The following is an 8,472-nucleotide window of genomic DNA, read 5'->3' on the forward strand; positions in this document are numbered from 1 at the left end:
AGGGGCCCGGTTCGATTCCGGTTAGGGGCCTGTACCTTGGTTGCAGGCACATCCCCAATAGGGAGTGTGCAGGAGGCAGATGATCGATGTTTCTCTCTCATCGATGTTTCTAACTCTCTATCTCTCTCCCTTCCTCTCTGTGAAAAATCAATAAAATATATTTAAAAAATAAATAAATAATAGGGATAAAGGTTCGTGAAAATAATGCCCAGATTACTAATGGACTGACACACTGATAAACTTTTGTAAATCTATAAATAGGCACAATATATAAACAGACTGTTCTTGTTAGAACAGTCTCAGGAACCTGCTTATCATTACTTGTTGCCTCCAAAATGTTTAACTTGGTGGTTTCATGTAAAGTGCAATATTTATTATTACTTTAGCACCCGGTGGTAGTGTTTACAACCTTCGGGCTGCTGAGCTGGCATGCCTTCACCAGAAATATTTTACTCTGTCTCTACTCATTATAGTAACTATAATCACATGTTTGACGTATGTAACACTCAGGAAAGTTGCCTTAAACCTTTGAGGCATCAGAGGTTCCAACATTTCAGTTGCCTCCTGGAACCGACTCAACAGCTGCGATATGCTAAGGTGGATGTAACAGCTACTGCACGCCCTCGCCTTTGCTCCTGTGTGAGCAGCTGAGACTGGGTCAGCAGCTTAAGAGCAGATTGTGGCTCGTGCTTTCAATGCAACTTCAGACCGCCCAGAGCTCTGGCAGGACGTACATGTGAGGACCAGTTTCAGCTCTTGTAATGAAGGAACGGACAGGAACGGACAGTTTGCCGGGGGGCGTTGGGGGGGGGGCTCAACGTGGCCCCTGGCTGAGACCCAGCGAGGCGCTGCCTGCCTCCTCAGGAAGTTGGAGGGGAAACCGTCATCACTGGAGGAGCTGGACCCGGTGTGCACAGCTGCCTGCCACACTTAAAAAGGCACCTCGGTTCCTTTAACAGCTCAGGTGGGTGATGTTAGATAGGCGGCGGCTAGATTTTAGGTTTTTGTTAAAATACTACTAGTAGCGTCTCTCTACATTATCTTTTAAGTTCATCATTCAACTAACAAATTATTATATCGGGAAAAGGTTCTTAGAAATAAACCACGGAGGCTTCTCCGATCCATTCTACAGTCCGTAATCGGGGCCACCGGCTGGTGCTGCAGCCTCGGGCATGTCTCGGTTTTCTCATCAGTAACGGAGAATAGTAAAGGAACCTAGGGCTGACGAGAGGATTAAATGAGAAGCACAGAAGATTCCTAAGACGGAGCCTGGCACATACCACACACTCGGTAAGGGTCGGTTAGGATTGTGGTCGCCTTCATCACTTCTGCAAGGATGGCCCTTCAGAGGCTCCCGTGAGGAGGGGGTGGCACAAACAGGCCTGCGGAGGAGTCAGACACTGAGATGTTTCGCGCTGGCGCTGGGCTCTTGCAGGTGCAACACAGAATGGTCAATAGTGTTGCCACATGGAGGAGGCTGCTCTCTTTTTAATGCTGCTTGTGACTGGAATTCTTTCCAAAGTAAAACAAAGACTTACATGGATTTGGGGCAGAGCCACGGCCCTAGAACCACAGCCACAGAAGAGAGAGGTGGGGTTTTCAGGCTTGGAGAAAGGTGCTCCCCAATCACCCCACCCCAGAGCCCGCTGGCGGTGAGGGGTGGAGCTGGTGCCCATCCCTGAGCCAGTACCGGGGCAAGACCTGTGACCAAAAGGAGATACTCCACTGGGCACTGAGAGCAGGTCTGACCACTCCCCTCGCCCCCCAGCCAGATTCAGGACAAATCAGGCGCTTCTGCCTGCCTGCCCTGCAGCGGGGACTAGCTTCCTCCCCTCCCCATGGCCCTGTCAACACAGAGGCATTGGAGAGCAACCAGGAGTTTTTTGGAGGCAGTAGAGGGATGGAGGCTGCAGTAGAGGGATGAAGTTGCTTCTACTGAATATGCAACGGGTAATTTTGCAGAAGTAACCAGGTGACCTTGTCCAGGAAAATGCACCACGGGTCACAGGCCACCGCACACACTCTGATCTACTCTCCTGAGGAGATCATGTCCAAAGGGGACAAAGTGATTACAAGAGCACTTTTGAGGAGAGAACCCCAGACCTGTGAGGGCTCCTGCCTTCCAGCTCCACAGCCACCTTAAAGGCCAAGGCTCACCCTGATGACCTGGAGGCAAGAGGGTCAACCAGTCGGCTCCCACGACACCCTCAAATGGCTCCCTCTAGTGGTACCCATGCCCCATATTGCTCCGCACACTGCACATTTTTCAGTCTCTATCTTTGGCTTTCTTGAAGGGCTTTACCTACAAAGATTCCATATTAAACAAATGAGATAAAGTCTCTTTCCTACTGATGAAGTAGGGACCAAGCTTGCACCTTTAACAATCAGCATCCCTCTGCAGGGGTCGGGGCACAGATGGCCCCTAACACAGTCTGCTGCTCTGTCGGGGGAGGCAGTATTAGATTAGACCTAAAGTTACAGACAGGTCAGAGATCTAAGATTTCTCAAGAAGGAGACTTCGCCTTTGGCCTGTTCTGTCTCCTTTCCTGGGTCGTTACCCCTTGCTGGTTTTGAGCTCACTGGCCCTCATGCACCCAGGCCTGAGTCAGCCTCAGCGCCTCTGCCCCCCACATCCCTGGCACGGAGCCTGGCCTTCCTGAAGCAGAGGGTCTCCACCTCCTGAGCCACGAGAAGTGCTTCTTGTCCTGACATATGCTCCGGGAAACCCAGCCAGGAGGTTGTATTTCACTCACAGAAAGAGTTCACTCGCCTAGAAACGAAGTCAGGGCAGGAAACTTCAGGGATAAAGAGACCATTGTGCGGTGATTGCAATCAACGTTCTTTATTTCCACCAGTGGGCAGTCACAGTGGAGGGACCTGGCCAGGCCTACACAACTTACATGACCTGGACACAGATTGGCCTTTTAACGAGTGACCCCAGAGAAAGGGCCCATGACCGCCCTCTCCCCTCCTGTCCCTTCTGTGTAAAATTCCTCAAAGGAGGCGCTCCCAGGAGAAAGCAGGCATTGCTGCCCTACGGGATCTGCTGCTCCCTGCCCTTGGACTTAGCCCAAACCCCCTGCCCCATCGCTCCCTTCATCCCAGCCACCTCTACCCCTCAGACAAGCCCAAGCCCCAGGGGTTCCCTCTGCCTGGAATGTTCTCCCCAGGAAGCCTGGGTCAGGGCCCCTGCTATAGCACCTCTCCGTCATAGCACTGAGGGGAGGCTGAAGTATGCAGTAAGTACAGGGATTCATACCTATACACACTCCCAAAGGGGCCATGGCAGAGCCTTTTACAAACCATGAAGGACCATGCTCTTCTGCAGAGACACAGGTTGGTGGAGGGGACCTGGGGGCCTCACACTGTTCCTAGGACTTAGCCAGGCTGAGATTAGGTTGACTCCCGGAAGATTCTGCAGGGTTTTAGGAACGACTGTTCACTTGCTGCCACTTGGTGGTCATTTCTGGAACTTCCTCTAGGAGACTATCGGAAGCCCTGCTCTTCAGTAAATCTCTCGACTTCATTTCCGGTTTGCCTCAGCTGTGAAGTGCGCAGCCCGCCGGCAGGGCGCACCTGGGCCCTGGATGAACGTGTGAGGCAGGTGGCATTTTTCCTCATGGCAAGGCCTCCTTCAGAATCACTACCTCCCATCATTCCTATCTTGGGGAGAAGTGATGGTAAACTAAGGCACTAAAAAATTAATGTTCCTGCCCTAGCCAGTTTGGCTCAGCGGATAGAGCGTCGGCCTATGGACTGAAGGGTTCCAGTCAAGAGCACATGCTCTGGTCAAGGGCACATGCCCAAGTTGCAGGCTCAATCGCCAGTGTGGAGCGTGCAAGAGGCAGCAGATAAAAATTCTCTCTCATCATTGATGTTTCTATCTCTCTCCCTCCCTCTCTGAAATCAATTTTAAAAAATTAGGGCTATGGGAAGAAAATAGCATTTACTCAAATGGCCACACACCCAGTGGTGGCATTCCAAATACCAGACGGCAGAACTGAATGTTGCTGTCCACGCTCCCCGCCTCCCCCATTCATATAATGACGCCCTAATCCCCATGTGATGGTGTTTGGAGGTGGGGCCTGAAGGTTAGATGAGGTTGTGACAATGAGGCCCTCATGGGGGGAGGGATGCCCTCATAAGAAGAGATACCTGAGAAGGTGGCACCTGCAGGCCAGAACCCGGCCAGGCTGGCACCCGGCTCTCATACTTCCAGCCTCAGAACAGTGCGAGAGAAATGTCTGTCGTTTCAGCCACCCAGTCTGTGGCATCTGTCAGGGCAGCCCCAGCTGACTAAGAGAAGGAAGGTGGGGTTCCCTGGGCAGGAAATCCCAAAGGCAGAAATGCGAGTCCATGCAGGCAGCCCCTCTCCTGCTCTGGTCATCATGAATTTGCTGTTATTTCTACTTGCGGAATTTCTGGAGGACATATTGCATCTACTGCAGAGATGACAGGGCTAGAAGCTAGAAGCACAAGAACGAAGCCAAGGGCCCCTGCCCTGTCCTTGTGCAATTGATATTTTGGATCCAACAATGAATTTTTATGTATCCCAGTTACATGTTCACCCATTAGATTCCACAGATCATTCCAGGTGCATTTAAATACAATCCAAACCCTTACGAGGGGCCCACCGAGCGGCCTCTGCTGTGCAGCTCCTGCCGACACCTCCAACTGGACCTCTGAGCCTGCAGACACTTTTTGCCCGAGACGTGAATGCAGAGACATCACCTCAGCTGTGGGTAACTCTCACTGTCCCCCCAAGCCGCACTAGAATGGTGGGGGAGGTCTGTGGCGAAGGGTCGAATGCTACCAAAGAAGGTGAGAGTCTGCCTGGGCATCTTTTCGAGGTGCTGCTGTCTACTCCGCATCAAGCCCCCGCGCGAGGGAGGTCAGGACCCCGGAGCCCAGATGGTCTGGCTCCTGATGAACTGCGTCCCTTCTCTCCATCCCCTGTCACAGCTGATCCCTCCGTCGCCTGGGACCGGTAACTCCCAGCAGTTCTCACCCTTGGGCCGTTGCGCCCCAGCAGACACTCAGCAACGTCTGGAGACATTGGGGTGGTCACACTAGGAGCCGTGGGTGTGCTGGCAGCCAGGGGGCAGAGGCCAGGTGCTGCCAGCCACCTCCTTGCACCAGACAGACCCACAACCAAGACCGACCCGGCCCACATGAGAGCAGAACCGAGCAGCCCTGCGGGTTGTATCACATTTTGTATCAAGAGCTATTCCCTTTGGGGGGAACCCCAGCACGGCAGGTGGCTGTGACCTGGGGTGGCCTTCAGGGGCACAGGGGAAAGGTGCCCACCCCCCACGTGCACCAGACCACCTTCCGCTCACTCCTCAACTCCCGCTCCCTCCTTTTACAATGTAGCCTTTTCATACTTTTGCCCTTTCATGTTTATTTTTTTAAAATATATTTGTATTGATTTCAGAGAGGAAGGGATAGGATAGGGAGAGAGAGAAACTCAATAATGAGAATCATCAAACAGCTGCCTCCTGCACGCCCCCTACTGGAGATTGAGCCTGAAACCCAGGCATGTGCCCTGACTGGGAATGGAACCCCGTGACCTCCTGGTTAATGGGTTAACACTCAACCACTGAGCCACACAGGCCAACTTATTTTAACACCAGTTCCCCTGTTATCAATAGGGTTTAGGCAGCTGTTCTCAACCTGTGGGTCGCGACCCCTTTGGGGGTCAAACAACCCTTTCACAGGGGTCGCCTAAGACCATCGGAAAACACATATATAATTACATATTGTTTTTGTGATTAATCACTATGCTTTCATTATGTTCAATTTGTAACATTGAAATTGGAGGTCACCACGACATGAGGAACTGTATTAAAGGGTCGCGGCATTAGGAAGGTTGAGAACCACTGGTTAGAGGGAGAGAAAGGGCCACGTAAATTCCCTTGGGTATCACAGGGTCACAGTCACATCGCACGGCCACTCAGAATGGGGACAGCGAGGCAAGCCCATGTTCTCACGTGTGACCACCCACCAGAGTGGGCTGTGGAGCTGGTCAATGAGGCCCGGCACGTGCGTGCTGGGAAAGCTCACTAGGTAATTCTGAGGTTCGGCCAAGTAGCAGGGCTGAGGTAACCAGGGCAGCTCTACCTCGAAGGTCCACCAGGTGGCTCCACAGCCCTCGGCCAGGCTCTCTGCAGCCGCCTCCCTCACCACCTCAGGGTGTTCCCTGACCTGCTCTGAGTGTGCATGGCTGGGGCTTGGCGGGTGACCTGAGGACATCCCGTAGCAGCAGGGCACTAAATGATGAGAAACTGTCGCCTCCTATTGGCCTGGAGCTGCAGTGAGGGGAGCCCAGGGTGGGCAGGGAGGAACGAAGCAGATGTGCCCAGGGAAGCCCAGAAGTCAGGGTAGGGAAGCCCTGGGAGAAGAGGGGGGCATGGGAGGGTCCCCTCCATCCCTGGCTGCTTTCCAGGCCCAGTGCCAGTTCTGAGGCACCATCAGCATTTTTCTCCAGAGAAAGAGGGGGTTCTTGCTTCTGCATAGAACATGCTACACCGGGGCACGCTCTAAGGGCGTGTACAAAGGAAGCCCTGTCTAATGTGTCCACTTTGAAAAACTCACACACGTGTGAGCTGCATGCAGTGTTTCCAGAGACCCTGTTCCCTGAAAAGTGAGGGGGTCAGCCTGGGGTGGCCTGCGCTCCTCAACTCCTTCACCCCTACAAGAATAGGGCCCCTCAATGCTGTAGGAACCCCAAGACAGAAACTGTGCTCGGGGGGAGGGGCAGCTCAAAACACCTCAGAGAGGAGCTGTCATTTGAGCCTTCATGGCATTTGAGATTTGATGGGTGAGCAGGAGGAAATAAGGCAAAGAAGTGGATAAAGGATCCAATGCAAACAATGCTGCGTGTGTGGCTGCATTTTAAATATATTTGTATTAATTTTTAAATATATTTTAGATATTTGTATATTTTTAAAAATATATTTGTATTTATGGTGTGACCACCCCAAATGTCTCAAGCCGCAGCCATCTTGGGAGCTGACCCTGAGAGGACTGATGTGGGAGCACGAGGAGCAGCCTGTGAGGGGCAGGGGTGACGGCTCCTGAAGTCTGTGCTCTGGGTTTTAGCTAGTGATTAGTCCACCTCAACCACCCCTAGTTACCCTGGCTCTCAGCCCAGGAGGAGGCCACGCCCCCCGGTAATGCCCTGGTGGGCTGAGAGTGTGGCCCCCACTGCTGACCTGCTTCGAGTGCACAAAGCCTGCCGTGCCACCACATCTGTTGTGTGCCTCGTGATCGGGCAATGGTGTAGGGTTCCAGGAAAACTCAACTCTTGTCCTCAAAGAACTCAGAATCCAGCAGGAAAGCAGGACAGCAAGGAGCCACAAACCACCGCGGTGCTGGGCAGGTGGGAGCAGGCGCAGATGGCCCTCACTCACAGCCCGGGGACGAAAGGTGAAGGTGTTTGGCTAGGCCTGCGCCTTCGGGGAGGAGCATGGTGATGTGATGAGGCAGGTTGGAACCAAAACAAGAAGGGCCTTGCATACTAAGCACAAAGTTCATAATGTTTTTGTAGGCAAAAGGAGAAGTATTCGATTTAAGGAGAAAAATGACACCATTTGAATCATGAAAACCATTTTGGAAGGGGGTGGGAAATGAGGAAGGAGAAGGAGAGGGTCTGAGTTGCGAGGGCTCATGAATGACAGATTGCAAAGGCTGACAAGTCACTCCATCTGGTGCCCAATTGGATGTTTGGGGCTGTGTGTTCCCACTTGGCTCAGAGTCTCACTGCTCCTGCTCCCTTTTCCCACTTCCTCCTTCTGCGAAATTAAATGATCCTGCTTGCCCCTGGAGGACACCGAGAAGAGGAAAACCTCCAGTTCCATCAACATTCACCACTGTGTATGCAGCCACACAGAGTCCTCCTGGTGCTGCCATAGCAATACCAGATGCTCCTGGCATGATGGTGGCACTGAGGAAAATTGACAATATATATTTTTTAACTTTTAGTTTTAGTTTAGTTTAGTTTTGACTTTTAATCCTCACCCAAGGACATGTTTTTATTGATTTTAGAGAGAGAGGAAGTGAGAGGGAGAGAGAAAAAACATCAATATGAGAAACATCGATTGGTTGCCTCCTATACCCACCAAAACCGGGATTGAACCTGCATCGAACCTGTAACCTGGGCATGTGCCCTGCAACGGATGATGCAACCCTTCAGTGTATAGGATGACACTCCAACTAACTGAGCCACACCAGCCTGGGCAAAATTTTAGGTTTTTTTTGTTTGTTTTTTAATTATTATTATTTTTTATTGATTAAGTTATTACATATGTGTCCTTATCCCCACGTTCCCCCCCGCCATTCCCCCTACTCATTCCCTCACCCCCCTGTTGTCTGTGTCCATTGGTTAAACTTATATGCATGCATACAAGTTTTTGGGTGATCTCTTCCCCTTACCCCCCCCCCCCCCTTTTCCCCCTGAGGTTTGTTTGTTTT

The sequence above is a fragment of the Myotis davidii genome, unplaced genomic scaffold (assembly GCF_000327345.1).
Source record: "Myotis davidii unplaced genomic scaffold, ASM32734v1 scaffold86, whole genome shotgun sequence".
NCBI lineage: Eukaryota > Metazoa > Chordata > Mammalia > Chiroptera > Vespertilionidae > Myotis > Myotis davidii.